Source organism: Callithrix jacchus, chromosome 9 (genome assembly GCF_049354715.1).
Source record: "Callithrix jacchus isolate 240 chromosome 9, calJac240_pri, whole genome shotgun sequence".
NCBI lineage: Eukaryota > Metazoa > Chordata > Mammalia > Primates > Cebidae > Callithrix > Callithrix jacchus.
The window spans coordinates 24520505-24540567 of NC_133510.1; the positions used below are offsets into that span (position 1 = coordinate 24520505).

At 39.2% G+C, this 20063-nt stretch overlaps 1 pseudogene; it reads left to right on the forward strand.

The window, feature by feature from the left end:
* Positions 1-454: 454 nt before the first annotated feature.
* Positions 455-20063, forward strand: part of LOC100409628 (non-POU domain-containing octamer-binding protein pseudogene) — a 42237-nt pseudogene continuing 22628 nt past the window's right edge.

Below are 20063 nucleotides of genomic sequence, written 5' to 3' on the forward strand. Positions count from 1 at the left end.
TACCTAAATGAAGTGTTAATTGCATCACTCTCCTCCGGGGAGCTGAGAATGCAGAGGTAGGCAGTACCCAGTCTTATAGGCCCTCAGAGGTCAAGCCTCAGTTCTGTTTTCTGCTCCTGCACCTTCATTGGCTTCTATAATACAGCCATGATTCTTTACTTTCGTCCTGCAAGGGTTCAACATTTGATGTTTCTTTATGCATAACCAGCACTCTAACCCAAATAAGCTTAGCCATGGATATCTTTTACAAAGAAAAAAATTGGCTTTGCAAAAGTAATTCATAAAACTCCTGACTAAAATAAATAATAAAACATTACCTTCACACTTTCCATTTCTTTCTAACTTTCCCTTTCTATCTTCTCTTCCAATTATTTTTTTCCTTCTTCCGTCCTGGTATGGAGGTGTCAGAATCTATCTGTGGAGGGGGAGCCATCTATGAAGGCTTCTTGGAGGCATGCAGGATTCTGCAGCAGATAAGGAGAGTCAGGCAGAAGTGCATTCAAGGTGGGTGAGGAACTGGCAAGTGGAGGAGATATCCAGGGGTGGTCTGGAGATTCATTACATTGAGCAAATAATTACTTTATTTGAGCGAATAAATAAAGGCATTGTAAATGATGAGAGCCAGGTTTATCTCAGGTGGAAAACGTACTTAAAAACATGGAAGGAAATTCAAGATGGTTCGGTAAGGACAATTCAGGATTGCAGCTCTCAGTGAATGCGCAGAGGGTGAGTCAAAGCCGCATTTCCAGACAGATCTTTGTTGCCCACAAAATGGGGAAATTCCCAGGTGTAGTAGAGACACAGGATGCCAGCACAGCTGTTTTGACTGGTGCGGCCACTTCGGCCAGCACTGCAGAGCAGCAGCACTCCACAACACTCCACACAAAACACACTAATCTGGATGCCCTGTTAAACTAGCAATCTGAGATTTGGGAGGGCAGATTAGTATATCCATCTGATTATACGGGACGTGGACAGTGAGTGAGACCAAGAGATTCTTGGGAAGAGGGTTTGAGCCAGTGCAGTGGGTCACTGCACGGGAAATCACACAGATCCCAATGTCCTAACAGCAGGTGACTAAAACACCTGAAAGAGCCAACCATTCAACTTAAAAAAAAAAAAAAAAAGGTGCTCTGAGGCAGGAAGCCAGGTGAGCAGGCTCAGTGGGTTTCACCCCACAGAAACAAACAGAATGGAGATTCGAAATGCTCCAGGTGGAGAGTTTCACTGCCGGCACAGCTGAACCCAGGATGGTGCAGCTGGGGGGGGAGCGGCGTCTGCCATTACCAAGGAAATCCGCCCCTACAGAGGTACACTCCCATTGCTGATGCAGCCTGCTGTTGCTGAGGCAAACCACCATAACAGAGAGACTCCACGCAGGGCAGAACCTGTGGCAGCAGTGTGGAGACCATGGCTGCAGGGCAGAGCCTGTGGCAACAGGGTACACCCCATGCCAGCAGGGCGGAGCCTTGGCAGGCAAATAGTGACTAGACTGCCTCCTAGATGGGCAGGATAGTGCAACAGACACTCATAAAGAAAGCCCTAACTCCCCGAGACAGAGCATCTGAGGAAAAAAAGGGGTTTTATGAGTTCTGCTGCAGCAGACTTAAACGTAGCAGCCTAACAGCCCTGAATAAACAATGGAGCTCACAGCTCAGCACTTGAGCTTTTATAAAGTACAGACCATCTCCTCAAGCAGCTCCCTGACCCCTGTATATCCAAAGAGTCACCTCAAAAAAGACTGATCAGACTAACATTTGGCAGGCATCATTCTGGGACAAAGATAGCAGCAGAAGAAACTGATAGCATCCCTCACTGTTCTGCAGCTGCTACAGGTGTACCCCAGACAAGCAGGGCCTGGAGTGGACTTCAGCAGTCGTACAGCAGAGGGGCTAGACTGGGAGAAGGAAAACCAAGTAACAGAAATACTTCATCATCAACAATCTGGGCGTCCACTGAGAGAAAAACACCCAAAACCAGAACACCTCACCTCCTACAAAGGACCAAACCTCCTCACAAGCAAGGGAACAAAGCTGGATGGAGAATGACTGTGACAAAATGACAAAACTAGACTTCAGAAGGTGGATAATGAGAAACTTCTTTTAGCTATAAGAACATGTCCTAAATCAATGCAAGGAAACAAAGAACTTTAAAAAAAAAGATTTGAAAAAAGATTTGAGATAATGATAAGAAGAACGGATAACTAAGAGAGGAATATGAATGAATTGAAGGAGCTAAAAAACACAACACAAGAACTTCGCGAAGCATGCACAAGTTTTAACAGCCGAATTGAACACGTGGAAGAAAGAATATCAGAAGTCGAAGATCAACTCAATGAAATAAAATGAGAAACCAAGATTAAAGAAAAAAACACACAAATAAATGAACAAAGTCTCCAAGAAATGTGGAACTATGTGAAGAGACCTAACCTACATTTAATAGGTGTACCAAAATGTGACGAACAGAATGAATTCAAGCTGGAAAATACTCTTCAGGATATTATCCATAAAAATTTCCCGAACCTAGCAAGGCAGGCCAACACTTAAATTCAGAAAATAAAGAGAACACCACAAAGATACTCCACAAGAAGAGCAACCCCAAGGCACATAATCGTCAGATTCACCAGGGTTGAAATGAAGGAGAAAATACTAAGAGCAGCCAGAGAGAAAGGTCGGGTCACCCACAAAGGGAAGCCCATCAGACTCACAGCAGATCTCTCAGCAGATACCCTACAAGCAAGAAGAGAGTGAGGGCCAATATTCAACATCCTTAAAGAAAAAACCTTTCAACCCAGAATTTCATATTCAGCCAAACTGAACTTCACAAGTGAAGGAAAATAAAATCCCTTGCAAACAAGCAAGTACTCAGAGATTTTGTCACCACCAGGCCTCCTCTACAAGAGCTTTTGAAAGAGACACTACACATAGAAAAAAACAACCAGGACCAGCCATTCCATAATCACACTAAAGCTAAAGAGCATCAACATAATGAAGAATCTACATCAACTAATGGGCAAAACAGCCAGCTAGCATCAAAATGGCAGGATCAAATTCACACATAACGATATTAACCCTAAATGTAAATGGACTAAATGCACCAATCAAAAAACACAGACTGGCAAATTGGATAAAAATCCAAAACCCATCAGTGTGCTGTATCTAGGAAACCCATCTCACATGCAAGGATACACAAAGGCTCAAAATAAAGAGATGGAGAAAGATTTACGAAGAAAATGAAGACCAAAAAGAAGCAGGAGTTGCAATTCTCATCTGTGATAAATTTGATAAAGAGACAAAGAAGGTCATTATGTAATGGTAGAAGGATCGATAAAACAAGAAGAGCTAACAATCCTAAATATATATGGACCCAATAAAAAAGTACTCAGATATATAAGATAAATTCTTAATGACTTACAAAAAGACTTAGACTCCCACACAATAATAGTGGGAGACTTTAACACTCCACTGTCAATATTAGACAGATCAACCACACCGAAAATTAACAAGGATATCCAGGGCTTGAACTCAGACCTGGAACAAGCAAACCTGATAGACATTTACAGAATTCTCCACCCCAAATCCACAGAATATACATTCTTCTCAGCACCACATCACACCTACTCTAAAATTGACCACATAATTGGAAGTAAAGCACTCCTCAGCAAATGCAAAACAATTGAAATCATAACAAACAGCCTCTCAGACCATAGTGCAATCAAGTTAGAACTCAGAATTCAGAAACTAACTCAGAACCGCAAAGCTTCATGGAAACTGCACAACTGGCTCTTGAATGTTGACTGGAAAAACAATGAAATGAAGGCATAAATAAAGAAGTTCCTTGAAACCAATGAGAACGAAGACACAACATGTCAGAATCTCTGGGACACATTTTAGGCAGTCTCTAGAGGAAAATATATAGCAATAAGTGCCCATATGAAAAGAATGGAGAAATCAAAAATTGACACCCTATCGTCAAAATTGAAAGAGCTAGAGGAGCAAGATTAAAAAAACTCAAAACCTAGCAGAAGACAAGAAACAACTAAGATCAGAGACACAAAAACCCCTTGAAAGAATCAATAAATACAAGAGCTGTTTTTTTGAGATCAACAAAATAGACAGACCACTAGCCAGACTGAAAAAAAAGAAAAGAGAGAACAACCAAATATATGCAATAAAAAATGTTCAAGGGGAAATCACCACAGATTCCAAAGAAATTCAAACCATTATCAGAGAATATTACAAACAACTTTACGCACATAAACTAGTAAACCTGGAAGAAATGAATAAATTCCTGGACTCCTGTGTCCTCCCAAGCCTAAACCAGGAGGAAGCCAAACTATGAATACACCAATAAAACGGTCTGAAGTCGAGGCAGCAATTAAGAGCCTACCACACAGAAAAAGCCCAGATCCAGATGGATTCACAGACAAATTCTACCAGACACACAAAAAGAAGCTGGTACCATTTCTTCTGAAACTATTTGAAATAATCCAAAAATAGGGAATCCTTCCCAAATCATTTTATGAGACCAACATCATCGTGTTACCAAAACCCGGCAGAGACCCAATAAGAAAAGAAAACTTCAGGCCAATATCCATGATGAACATAGATGCAAAAATCATCAATAAAATACTGGCAAATTGATTGCAACAGCACATCAAAAAACTTATCCATCATGATCAAGTAGGATTCATCCCGGGGATGCAAGGCTGGTACAACATATGCAAGTTTATAAACATAATTCACCACATAAATAGAACCAAAAAAAAAAACCACATGATTATCTCAATTGATGCAGGGAAGGCATTTGACAAAATACAACAGCCCTTTATTCTAAAATCCCTTAATAAACTCGGTATTGATAAAACGTATCTCAAAGTAATAAAAGCTATTTATGACAAACAAACAGCCAATATCATACTGAATGGGCAAAAACTTGAAGCATTCCCTTTGAAATGCAGCACTAGACAAGGATGCCCTCTTTCACCACTCCTATTCAATATAGTACTGGAAGTTCTAGCCAGAGCAATCAGGCAAGAAAAAGAAATAAACGGTATTCAAATAGAAAAGGAGGAAGCCAAATTGTCTCTATTTCCAGACGACATGATAGTATACCTAGAAGACCCCATCACCTCAGCCCAAAAACTCCTGAAACTGTTAAGCAACTTCAGCAAAGTCTCAGAATATAAAATCAATGTGCAAAAATCACAAGGTTTCCTATACACCAATAAAAGACTTAAAGAGAGCCAAATCAAGATTGAACTGCCATTCACAATTGCTAAAAAAGGAATAAAATACCTAGAAATACAACTTACAAGGAATGTAAGGGACCTCTTTAAGGAAAACTACAAACCACAGCTCAACTAAATAATAGAAGACACAAACCATTGGAGAAACACTCCATGTTCATGGTTAGGAAGAATTAATACCGTGAAAATGGCTATACTGCCCAAAGTAATTTACAGCATCAACGCTGTCCCCATCAAGCTACCACTGACTTTCTTCACAGAACTGGAAAAAACCACCATGAACTTCATATGGAACCAAACAAGAGCCCACACAGCCAAGTCAATTCTAAGCAAATAGAACACAGCAGTGGGGTGGGGGGGAGGCATCACACTACCAGATTTCAAACTATACTACAAGGCTACAGTAATCAAAACAGCATGGTACTGGTACCAAAACAGAGATATAGACCAATGAAACAGAACAGAGACATCGAAGGCAACACAATATATCTACAACCATACAATCTTTGATAAACCTGACAATAACAAGCAATGGGAAAAGAATTCCCTGTTTAATAAATGGTGTTGGGAAAACTGGCTAGCCATGTGCAGAAAGCAGAAACTGGACCCCTTTCTGACACCTTACACTAAAATTAACTCCAGATGGATTAAAGACTTAAACATAAGACCTGGTACCATAAAAACCCTAGCAGGAAATCTAGGCAAAACTATCCAGGACATAGGAGTATGCAAGGACTTCATGAACAAAACACCAAAAGCATTGGCAACAAAAGCCAAAATAGACAAATGGGACCTAATGCAACTCCACAGCTTCTGCATGACAAAAGAAACAGTCACTAGAGTGAATCAGCAACCAACAGAATGGGAAAAAATTTTTGCAGTTTACCCATCTGACAAAGGGCTGATATTTAGAATTTACAAAGAACTCAAACAGATTTACAGAAAGAAAAAACAAACAAGTTCATTCAAAAATGGGCAAAGGATATGAACAGACACTTTACAAAAGAAGACATATATAAGGCCAGCAATATATGAAAAATGCTCATTATCATTGGTCATTAGAGAGATGCAAATTATAACCACATTGAGATACCATCTCACGCCAGTTAGAATGGCGATCATTAATAAATCTGGAGACAACAGATGCTGGAGAGGATGTAGAGAAATAGGAACACTTTTACACTGTTGGTGGGAGTGTAAATTAGTTCAGTCATTGTGGAAGACAGTGTGGAGATTCCTCAAGGCCTTAGAAATAGAAATGCCATTTGACCCAGCAATCCCATTACTGGGTATATATCCAAAGGACTATAAATCATTCTACTATAAGGACACGTGCACATGAATGTTCATTGCAGCACTGTTTACAATAGCAAAGACCTGGAACCAACCCAAATGCCTATCGATGATAGACTGGACTGAGAAAATGTGGCACATATACAACATGGAATATTATGCAGCAATCAAAAATGATGAGTTTGTTTCTTTTGTAGTGACATGGATGAATCTGGAGAACATCATTCTCAGCAAACTGACACAAGAACAGAAAATGAAATACCACATATTCTCACTCATAAGTGGGTGAGGAAAAATGAGAACACATGGACACAAAGAAGGAAGTACTACACACTGTGGTCTATTGGGGGGAATAGGGGAGGGATAGCGGGGGAGGAGAGCTGAGGAGGGATAGCCTGGGCAGTAATGCCAAATGTGGGTGAAGAGGAGGAAGGTAGCAAAACACAGTGCCATATGTGTACCTATGCATCTATCTTGCGTGTTCTGCACATGTACCCCAAAACCTAAAATGCAATTAAAAAAAAAAGAACTTTCAACCCAGAATTTCATATACAGCCAAACTGAACTTCATAAGTGAAGGAAAAATAAAATCCTATGCGAACAAGCAATTCCCAGAGATTTTGTCACCACCAGGCCTGCTTTACAAGAGCTCCTGAAAGAGGCACTACACATAGAAAGCCACAACCAGTACCAGGCACTCCAAAAGCATACCAAATGGTAAAGAGCATAAACAAAATGAAGATTCTGCATCAACTAACCAACAAAACAGCCGGCTAGCATCAAAATGGCAGGATAAAATTCACACATAACAATATTAACCCTAAATGTAAATGGACTAAATGCCCCAGTCAGAAGACACAGAATAGCAAATTGGATAAAAAAAAGCCAAAACGGTGTGTTGTATTCAGGAAACCCATCTCACATGCAAGGGTAATCAAAGGCTCAAAATGAAGGGATGGAGGAAGATTTACCAAGCAAATGGAGAGCAAAAAAACGGAGTTGCAATTCTTGTCTCTGATAAAATAGATTCTAAAGCAACAAAGATCAAAAGAGACAAAGAAGGACATTACATAATAGTAAAAGTATCAATACAACAAGAAGAGCTAATGATCCTAAATATATACCCACCCAATGCAGGAGCACCCAGATAAATAAGGCAAGTTCTTGATGACTTACAAAGAGACTTAGACTCCCACACAATAATAGTGGGAGACTTTAGCACCCCATTGTCAATATTAGACCAACCAGACAAAAAATTAACATAGATATCCAGGATTTGAACTTAGACCTGGAATAAGCAAACCTAATAGTCTTTTACAAACTCTCCATTCCAAATCCACAGAATATACATTCTTCTCAGCACCACAGCACACCTACTCTAAAATTGTCCACATAATGGGAAGTAAATCACTCCTCAGCAAATGAAAAACAACTGACATAATAACAAACAGTCTCTCAGACCACAGTGCAATCAAGTTAGAACTCAGAATTCAGAAACTAACTCATAACCGCACAGCTTCATAGAAACTGAACAACTGGCTCTTGAATGTTGACTGGATAAACATTGAAACGAAGGCAGAAATAAAGAAGTTTTTCGAAACAAACGAGAATGAAGACACAACATACCAGAATCTCTGGGACACATTTAAAGCAGTCTCTAGAGGAAAATATACAGCAATAAGTGCCCACATGAGAAGCAAGGAGAGATCCAAAATTGACACTTCATCATCAAAATTGAAGGAGCTAGGAAAGCAAGATCAAAAAAACTCAAAACCTATCAGAAGACCCGAAATAACTAAGATCAGAGCAGAACTGAAGGAGATAGAGACACATAAAACCCTTCAAAAAATCAATAAATCCAAAAGCTGATTTTTCGAAAAGATCAAAAAAATAGACCACTAGCCAGATTAATAAAAAAGAAAAGAGAGAATACTTAAATTGAAGCAATAAAAAAATGATAAAGGGGATATCACCACAGATTCCACAAAAATTCAAACCATCATCAGAGATTATTACAAATAACTCTATGCACATAAACTAGTAAACCTGGAAGAAATGAATGAATTCCTGGACACCTGCCTCCTCCCAGGCCAAAACCGGGAAGAAGCTGAAACCCTGAACGGACCAATAAAAAGATCTGAATTTGAGGCAGCAATTAAGAGCCTACCGCACAAAAAAGCCCAGGCCCAGATGGGTTTACAGCCAAATTCTACCAGACACACAAAAGGATCTTGTACCATTCCTTCTGAAACTATATCAAATAATCCAAAAAGAGGGAATCCTTCCCAAATAATTTAATGAGACCAACATCATCCTTATACCAAAACCTGGCAGAGACTCAACAAGAAAAGAAAACTTCAGGACATTATCCATGATGAACATAGATGCAAAAATCTTCAATAAAATATTGGCAAGCCGATTGCAACAGCACATCAAAAAGCTTATCCACCATGATCAAGTAGGATTCATCCCAGGGATGCAAGCCTGGTTCAACATACACAAGTCTATAAATGCAATTCACCACATAAACAGAACCAAAGACAAAAACCACATGATTATCTCAATTAATGAAGAGAAGGCCTTTGACAATATTCAACAGCCCTTTATGCTAAAAACCCTCAATAAACTCGATATTAATGGAACGTATCTCAAAATAATAAAAGCTATTTATGATAAACCAACAGCCAATATCATAATGAATGGGCAAAAACTGGAAGCATTCTCTTTGAAATCTGGCACTAGACAAGGATGTCCTCTCTCACCACTCCTATTCAATATAGTACTGGAAGTTCTAGCCAGAGCAATCAGACAAGAAAAAGAAATAAAGGGTATTCAAATAGGAAAGGAGGAAGCCAAATTGTCTCTATTTGCAGACGACATGATTGTATATTTAGATCTCATCTTCTCTGCCCAAAAAACTGATAAGCAACTTCAGCAAAGTCTGAATATAAAATCAATGTGGAAAAATCACAAGCATTCCTATATACCAATAACAGACTTAAAGAGAGCCAAATCAAGAATAAACTACCATTCACAATTGCTGCAAAGAGAATAAAATACCTAGGAATACAACTAAGAAGGAATGTAAAGGACCTCTTCAAGGAGAACTACAAACCACTGCTCAATGAAATAAGAGAGGACACAAACAGATGGAGAAACATTTCACGTTTATGGTTAGGAAGAATCAATATGGTGAAAATGGCCACACTTCCCAAAGTAATTTATAGATTCAATGCTTTCCCCATCAATCTACCAATGACCTTCTTCACAGAACTGGAAAAAACCAACTTAAACTTTATATGGAACCAAAAGAAAACCCGCATAGCCAAGTCAATTCTAAGCAAACAGAACACAGCAGGAGGCATCACACTACCAGACTTCAAACTATACTACAGGGCTACATTAATCAAAACAGCATGGTACTGGGACCAAAACAGAGATACAGACCAATGGGACAGAACAGAGGCCTCAGAGGCAACACAACATATCTACGATAATCTGAACTTTGACAAACCTGACAAAAACAAGCAATGGGGAAAGGATTCCCTATCTAATAAACGGTTTGGGGAAAACTGGCTAGCTACGCACAGAAAGCAGAAACTGGACTTCTTCCTGACACCTTACACTAAAGATGGATTAACTCCAGATGAATTAAAGACTTAAACATAAGACCCAACACCACAAAAACCCTAAAAGAAAGCCTAGGCAAAACCATTCAGGACATAGGAGTAGGCAAGGACTTCATGACCAAAACACCAAAAGCATTGGCAACAAAAGCCAAAATAGACAAATGGGACCTAATCAAACTCCACAGCTTCTGCACAGCAAAAGAAACAGTCATTAGAGTGAATTGGCAACTGACAGAATGCGAAAAAATTTTTGCAGTTTATCCATCTGACAAAGGGCTGATATCCAGAATTTACAAAGAACTCAAACAGATTTACAAGAACAAAACAAACAAGCCCATTCAAAAGTGGGCAAAGTATACGAACAGACAATTTACAAAAGAAGACATACATTAGGCCGACAAACATGAATAAATGCTCATTATCACTGGTCATTAGAGAAATGCAAATTAAAACTACATTGAGATACCATGTCAAACCAGTTAGAATGGCAATCATTAAAAAATATGGAGACAACAGATGCTGGAGAGGATGTGGAGAACTAGGAATGCTTTTACACTGCTGGTGGGAGTGTAAATTAGTTCAACCATTGTGGAAGACAGTGTGGCGATTCCTCAAGGACCTAGAAATAGAAATTCCATTTGATCCAGCAATCCCATTACTGGGTATATGTCCAGAAGATTATAAATTGTTATACTGTAAGGACACATGCACACGAATGTTCATTGCAGCTCTGTTTAAAATAGCAAAGACCTGAAACCAACCCAAATGCCCATTGATGATAGACTGGACATGGAAAGTGTGGCACATATACTCCATGGAATACTATGCAGCCATCAAAAATGATGAGTTCCTGTCCTCTGTAGGGACATGGATGAAACTGGAGACCATCATTCTCAGCAAACTGACACAAGACAGAAAGTGAAATACTGCATGTTCTCACTCATAAGCGGGTGTTGAACAATGAGAACATGGATGCAGGGAGGGGAGCACTACACACTGGGTTCTGTAGAGGGAAATAGGGGAGGGACAGTGGGGGGTGGGGAGTTGGGAAGGGATAGCATCGGGAAAAAACCCAGATATAGGTGAAAGGGAAGAAGGCAGCAAATCACAATGCCACGTGTGTACCTATGCAACTATCTTGCATGTTCTTCACATGTACCCCAAAACCTAAAATGCAACTAAAAAAAGTTTAGGCATAGAGATGAAATTGGGATGCATGATGAGGCAGATCTGGAGATGAAAATAATTAGAATTGATGTCTTCTCTGAAGCTCTCACCTATCCCTTATCAATGCAAGTAATTTGTAGGTAACCGACTACACAGGATTCCTAATTACTAGCCTGAGATGACTTCTGAAAGAATAAGATGTTTACAATGCCATTTGGAGCTGTTGGCTTTCCTTAGGACTGAATGGCCACCTGGGACCTGGAGGACCCAAACTCCCGTGACTCTCACAAAACCTGGAACTTGCTGCTTTTGGGAATAGGTGGTTTGTCCCTGGACAGTGTGGATAAATTGATTGCCATGCTGTGATTATAAACGGAGGCTATAGTCTGCTACAGAAAACCCTTCTATTTTTTTTTTCTGTGTTGAGCTGACTTTTCTTTTTGCAAAAGCAATATTAATAACATGGCCAAGCTACACTACACAATGCAGCTTGGCAAACTTTTTCTGTAAAGATCCACATAGTAAATAACTTAAGCTTTTGAGACCCATCATCTCTGTCACAGCCACTGGACTCTGCTGTTGTGGTCCAAAAGCATCCATAGACAATGCATAAACACATGAGGGAGACTGTATTCCAATAAAACTTTATAAACACTGATGTTTCACAACATTTCCATGGGTCATAACAGTTTTGTTTTAATTTTTGTACCAACCATTTTAAAGTGCAGAAACACTCTCTGCAATTGTTTGTACAAAAATTAGGCAACTGGCCAGGTTTGCCCCTGGGCCATGGTGGCCAACCCCTGCTATACAGGAAAACTATTTACCGTGAAAATCTGTTTCTTCAAGCGCTGACTGCTCACACTGATCCTCATCCAGACAGCTGAATTAGGGTGTCTCTTTAAATCTATGAAACTAAATAAATGAGGGCAGACCCCTTTTTCAGTCTAGAATGCAGCTTGTGTACACCGATGTTATTTCACATATCACATTTTCACCCATAAAACACTGTCATGCCATTAATAATCTTCAGAGGAACACCTTGAAACTTGAATAGCTGAGGGTACATTGTAAATGGGCTGTAATGGCTTTTATTTCTCATTCTTGTCACCTCAGATCTAATTGGCTGTTTTGTCATTTTTAGTTCCTACTTTGCAGGATTCTCCAACTTCTCTGGCCTTTCAGATAAAGACTCAAAGGAGAGCCAGGACCTGAGGCTCTTAGGATTGGGAAGTAGAGCAGAAAGATTAGGCAACGTGGATGGTGGCCATCAACTTTGGCTGATTCAGGAGGAGTAGGGAGGTACACACATCCTCAAATGACTTCTGCCCCTACCCTCCACTTCTCTATGGGGGCTCATCCATGTTCTGAAATTTGGGGACAGTATCTTTTGATCCTCAATTAGAAATAAGTTTCAAATCTCATATTGTTCTACATTGGTTAGGAAGAAGACAGAGCACGGAATTTGAGACCTCTAAAATGTGTAGCTTTTCTTTTCTTCTTTTCCAAGACAGTCTCACTCATTTTGTCCCCCAAGCTGGAGTGCAGTGGCACCATCTCAACTCACTGCAACCACTGCCTCACAGGTTAAAGCAATTCTCCTGCCTCAGCCTGCTGAGTAGCTGGGACTACAGATAAGCACCACCACGCCTGGCTAATTTTTGTACTTTTAGTAGAGATGGGGTTTCAACATGTTGGCCATGCTGGTCATAAACTTCTGACCTCAAGTAATCTGCTCCTCTCAGCCTCCCAAAATGTTGGGATTACAGATGTGAGCCAGCACACCTGACTGAAAATGGGTAGCTTTTTCTTATGCAGAGCACTCGAGCTCTGGTCCAGCTCCTGCAAACCTGAATTTCTACACCCATCTGGCTGTAAGCAACCAAAGGACCACTTTTGACTAAGACCCCACCTTCCTTGGACTTCAAATGATGAAAATAATTCACTTACATCGCTGTAAATGACATAAGGGATTGTGAATGATGAGAATAAATTTGTTAAATAAACATAAAATTGTAATTTAATATAAGGTCCTTTAAAATAAATAATGAATAAATAAAACTAATAAGTGCTAAAGTATTTTTTAGTGTTTATCACATCCTAGTTATGATGCTAAGCATCTTATATTAGCTCACTTAATCTTCAGAATATTATTGTTTTCATTGTATGGGTCAGAAAAAGAAACTCAGAAGGTATGTAGTTTATCCAGGTCCACAGCTGATAAGTAGCAGAAGAACTTTACAATATGCAGACTCATCTGGCTCCAGAGTGTATGATCTTCACAACCCCTAACGTGGCTATGTGTCTTTGCCAAATCATCTTACCTCTCTGAGCCTCCTTGTCCTCAGCTCAGAAATGAAGCTTCAAACTATAAAATTGCTAACCTCACTTCCAAGTCAAAATTCTAAATCTACTATTTCATGCTTCTCTTTTCAGGAGGGGGACAAAACTAAATATGTAAGTTCATATGGTAACAGTGGGAAAATAACTCTAAATTTTCAGGCTGTGACACATTGAGTCAGTGTTTATTAAGTAAAAACTCTCACACCCTTTTGGCATAAACTGAAATACAATTGAGCAGTAATAAATAATAGGCACTCATGCTCTGTTAGACATGGGAAAGAGACAACATGGGGACCTGCTTTGATCTCTCTTGCGGTAGCTTGTAAATGATCCTGAAGAAGACACATAAATCAGAGCAAAAAAGTTTTTCAATCAAAAATTCAAGATTCTGAATTATTTAAAAAAGCATTATGCTTATTATGCCATATTTATTAAGTCAGAAAAATAGTTGAACTTGTTTATTTTACAATTTAAAGTTTAGAGCCTTTGAGCAACATGCCCCAACTTCCCCCACCTCCTCCTGCCTAATAACCACTGTCTTACTCTTTGCTTCTGTGAAATTTTTAGATTTTGCATTTAAGTGAGACCATACATATTTATTTTTCTTTGCCTGACTTATTTCACTTAGAATAATCACCTCCAGTTTCATTGTTGTGGTTGCAAATGGCAGGATTTTCTTCTTTTGAAAGCTGAATAGTATTTCATCATCTTCTTTATGCATTCATAGATTACTTGTTTTTAATCAAACTATACCTACTTATATTCATCCATAAAAATGGGAGTAAGGGCAATTGACTTAATTTTTCTGGTTGTATTGTGAACATTGGAGACACTGCCTGTAAGTAGTTAACACAGAGACCAGCGCACAGTAACTGCTTTAAAATACAATCGTCACAATAAAAGTCATTATCATCCTTCAGAATTTACTTACAAGAAGCCTTTCTTTACCATCCTTTTAATTAGAATTGGATCCTCTCTTCTTTGTGCATCTCTAGAACCCAGTACAGAGATTTCCCCATAATAATTATTATTTAAAGTATTAACATTTATTAAGAAATTACCAAATGCCCAAATCATGCAAAGGATCACATGTATGATCAATTTTGTCCTCATTATAGAGTTGTGAAGTGACAAAACTGAAGGTACTGAAGGGCTAAGTAGGTCAGGATGCCCAGTGAATAGATGGAAAGGTGGAATTTGGAAGAATGAAACACCCGTTTCTACAGCCAGCACTTACAAGCTCTATGCATTGCTACCTCGTCTTTTTTTAAATAATTTTTTATTGCAATTTAGGTTTTGGGGTACATGAGCAGAACATGCAAGACAGTTGCGTAGGTACACACATGGCAGTGTGCTTTGCTTCCTTTCTCCCCTTCACCCACATTTGGCATTTCTCCCCAGGCTATCCCTCCCCACCTCCCCCTCCCACTGGCCCTCCACTTTTCCCCCCAATAGACCCCAGTGTTTAGTACTTTCCTCCCTGTGTCCATGTGTTCTCATTTTTCATCACCCGCCTATGAGTGAGAATATGTGGTGTTTCATTTTCTGTTCTTGTGTCAGTTTCCTGAGGATGATGTTCTCCAGATTCATCCATGTCCCTACAAACGACATAAATTCATCATTTCTGATTGCTGCATAATATTCCATGGTGTGTATGTGCCACATTTTTCCAATCCAGTCTATTATCAATGGGCATTTTGGTTGATTCCAGGACTTTGCTATTGTAAACAGTGCTGCAATAAACATTCGTGTACATGTGTCCTTATAGTAGAACGATTTATAGTCCTTTGGATATATACCCAGTAATGGGATTGCTGGGCTAAATGGAATTTCTATTTCTAAGGCCTTGAGGAACTGCCAGACTGTCTTCCACAATGGCTGAACTAATTTACACTCCCATCAACAGTGTAAAAGTGTTCCTATTTCTCCACATCCTCTCCAGCATCTGTTGTCTCCAGATTTTTTAATGATCGCCATTCTAACTGGCGTGAGATGGTATCTCAATGTGGTTTTGATTTGCATCTCTCTGATGACCAGTGACGATGAGCATTTTTTCATATGACTGTTGGCCTCATATATGTCTTCTTTCGTAAAGTGTCTGTTCATATACTTTGCCAACTTTTGAATGAGCTTGTTTATTTTTTTCCTGTAAATCTGTTTGAGTTCTTTGTAAATTCTGGATATCAGCCCTTTGTCAGATGGGTAAACTGCAAAAATTTTTCCCATTCTGTTGGTTGCCGATTCACTCTAGTGACTGTTTCTTTTGCCGTGCAGAAGCTGTGGAGTTTCATTAGGTCCCATTTGTCTATTTTGGCTTTTGTTGCCAATGCTTTTGGTGTTTTGTTCATGGAGTCCTTGCCTACTCCTATGTCCTGGATAGTTTTGCCTAGATTTCCTTCTAGGGTTTTTATGGTGCCAGGTCTTATGTTTAAGTCTTTAATCCATCTGGAGTTAATTTTAGTGTAAGGTGTCAGAAAGGGGTCCAGGTTCTGCTTTCTGCACATAGCTAGCCAGTTTTCCCAACACCATTTGTTAAACAGGGAATCCTTTCCCCATTGCTTGTTTTTGTCAGGTTTATCAAAGATTGTATAGTTGTAGATATGTTGTGTTGCCTCCGGTGCCTCTGTTCTGTTCCATTGGTCTATATCTCTGTTTTGGTACCAGTACCATGCTGTTTTGATTACTGTAGCCTTGTAGTATAGTTTGAAATCCGGTAGTGTGATGCCCCCCACTGTGTTCTTTTTGCTTAGAATTGACTTGGCTATGCGGGCTCTCTTTTGGTTCCATATGAAGTTCATGGTGGTTTTTTCCAGTTCTGTGAAGAAAGTCAATGGTAGCTTGATGGGGATAGCATTGATTCTGTAAATTACTTTGGGCAGTATAGCCATTTTCATGATATTAATTCTTCCTAACCATGAACATGGAATGTTTCTCCATCTGTTTGTGTCCTCTCTGATTTCGTTGAGCAGTGGTTTGCAGTTCTCCCTGAAGAGGTGTCTTACGTTCCTTGTGAGTTGTATTCCAAGGTACTTTATTCTTTTTGTAGCAATTGTGAATTGCAGTTCGTTCTTGATTTGGCTTTCTTTAAGTCTGTTATTGGTGTAGACGAATGCTTGTGATGTTTGCACATTGATTTTATATTCTGAGACTTTGCTGAAGTTGCTTATCAGTTTCAGGAGTTTTTGGGCTGAGGCGATGGGTCTTCTAGGTATACTATCATGTCGTCTGCAAATAGAGACAATTTGGCTTCCACCTTTCCTATTTGAATACCCTTTATTTCTTCTTTTTGTCTGATTGCTCTGGCTAGAACTTCCAGTACTATATTGAATAGGAGTGGTGAAAGAGGGCATCCTTGTCTAGTGCCAGATTTCAAAGGGAATGCTTCCAGTTTTTGCCCAATTAGTATGATATTGGCTGTTGGTTTGTCATAAATAGCTTTTATTACTTTGAGATACGTTCCATCGATACCGAGTTTATTGAGGGTTTTTAGCAGAAAGGGATGTTGAATTTTGTCAAATGCCTTCTCTTCGTCAATTGACATAATCATGTGGTTTTTATTTTTGGTTCTGTTTATGTGGTGAATTACGTTTTAGACTTGCGTACGTTGAACCAGCCTTGCATCCCCGGGTTGAATCCCACTTTATCATGATGAATAAGTTTTTTGATTTGCTGTTGCAATCGGCTTGCCAATATTTTATTGAAGATTTTTGCATCTATGTTCATCATGGATATTGGCCTGAAGTTTTCTTTTCTTGTTGGGTCTCTGCCGGGTTTTGGTATCAGGATGATGTTGGTGTCATAAAATGATTTGGAACGGATGACCTCTTTTTGGATTATTTGGAAGAGTTTTAGAAGGAATGGTACCAGCTCCTCTTTGTGTGTCTGGTAGAATTCGGCTGTGAACCCGTCTGGACCTGGCTTTTTCTGAGTGGTAGGCTCTTAATTGCTGCGTCGACTTCTGACCTTGTTATTGGTCTATTCATAGTTTCTGCTTCCTCCTGGTTTAGGCTTGGGAGGACACAGGAGTCCAGGAATTTATCCATTTCTTCCAGGTTTACTAGTTTATGTGCATAGAGTTGTCTGTAATATTCTCTGATGATGGTTTGAATTTCTGTGGAATCTGTGGTGATTTCCCCTTTATCATTTTTTATTGCATCTATTTGGTTGTTCTCTCTTTTCTTTTTTATCAATCTGGCTAGTGGTCTGTCTATTTTCTTGATCTTTTCCAAAAACCAGCTCTTGGATTTATTGAATTATTGAAGTGTTTTTTGTGTCTCAATCTCCTTCAGTTCACCTCTGATCTTAGTTATTTCTTGTCTTCTGCTGGGTTTTAAGTTTTTTTGATCTTGCTCCTCTATCTCTTTCAATTTTGACGATAGGGTGTCAATTTTGGATGTCTCCATTCTCCTAATATGGGCACTTATTGCTATATACTTTCCTCTAGAGACTGCTTTAAATGTGTCCCTGAGATTCTGGCATGTTGTGTCTTCGTTTTTTTGAAGAACTTCTTTATTTCTGCCTTCATTTCATTGTTTATCCAGTCAACATTCAAAGGCCAGTTTTTCAGTTTTCATGAAGCTGTGCGGTTCTGGGATGGTTTCTGAATTCTGAGCTTTAACTTGATTGCATTATGGTCTGAGAGGCTGTTTGTTATGATTTCAGTTGTTTTGCATTTGTTGAGCAGTGCTTTAATTCCAATTATGTGGTCAATTTTAGAGTAGGTGTGATGTGGTGCTGAGAAGAATGCATATTCTGTGGATTTGGGGTGGGGAGTTCTGTAAATGTCTATCAGGTGTGCTTGCTCCAGGTCTGAGTTCAAGCCCTGGATATCCTTGTTGATTTTCTGTCTGGTTGATCTAATATTGACAGTGGAGTGTTAAAGTCTCCCACTATTATTGTGTGGGAGTCTAAGTCTCTTTGGAAGTCATTAAAAACTTGCCTAATGTATCTGGGTGCTCCTGCATTGGGCCCATATATGTTTAGAATTGTTAGCTCTTCTTGTTGTATTGATCTTTTTACCATTATGTAATGGCCTTCTTTGTCTCTTTTGATGTTTGTTGCTTTAAAGTCTATTTTATAAGAGATGAGAATTGCAACTCCTGCTTTTTTTTTTTGCTTTCCATTTGCTTGGTAAATCTTCCTCCATCCCTTTATTTTGAGCCTTTGTGTATTTTTGCATGTGAGATGGGTTTCCTGGATACAGTGCACTGATGGGTTTTGGCTTTTTATCCAATTTGCCAGTCTGGGTCTTTTGATTGGTGCATTTAGTCCATTTACATTTAGGGTTAATATTGTTATGTGTGAATTTGATACTGCCATTTTGATGCTAAGTGGCTCTTTTGCCCGTTAGTTGTTGTAGATTCTTCATTATGTTGATGTTATTTAGCATTTAGTGTGATTTTGGAATGGCTGGTGCTGGTTGTTCCTTTTTATGTGTAGTGCCTCTTTCAGGAGCTCTTGTAAAGCAGGCCTGGTGGTGACAAAATCTCTGAGTACTTGCTTGTTTGCAAAGGATTTAATTTTTCCTTCACTTCTGAAGCTCAGTTTGGCTGTATATGAAATTCTGGGTTGAAAGTTCTTTTCTTTAAGAATGTTGAATATTGGCCCCCACTCTCTTCTGGCTTGTAGTGTTTCTGCCGAGACATCTGCTGTGAGTCTGATGGGCTTCCCTTTGTGGGTGACCCGACCTTTCTGTCTGGCTGCCCTTAGTATTTTCTCCTTTATTTCAAGCGTGTTGAATCTGACAATTATGTGCCTTGGGGTTGCTCCTCTTGCGGAATATCTTTGTGGTGTTCTCTGTATTTCCTGCATTTGAGTGTTGGCCTGTCTTGCTAGGTGGGGGAAATTTTCCTGGATGATGTCCTGAAGAGTATTTTCCAGCTTGGATTCATTCTCTTCGTGCCCTTCTGGTACACCTATCAAATGTAGGTTAGGTCTTTTCACATAGTCCCACATTTCTTGGAGACTTTGTTCATTCCTTTTTGTGCTTTTTTCTCTAATCTTGGTTTCTCGTTTTATTTCATTGAGTTGATCTTCGACTTCAGATATTCTTTCTTCTGCTTGGTCAATTCAGCTATTGAAACTTGTGCGTGCTTTGCGAAGTTCTTGTATTGTGTTTTTCAGCTCCCTTTATTCATTCATATTTCTCTCTAAGTTATCTATTCTTGTTATTATTTCCTCAAATCTTTTTTTATATGTTTTTTCAAGTTCCTTAGTTTCTTTGCATTGATTTAATACATGTTCTTTTAGCTCACAAAAGTTTCTCATTATCCACCTTCTGAAGTCTAATTCCGTCATTTCATCACAGTCATTCTATGTCCAGCTTTGTTCTTTTGCTGGTGAGGAGTATTGGTCCTTTCTAGGAGGTGAGGTGTTCTGGTTTC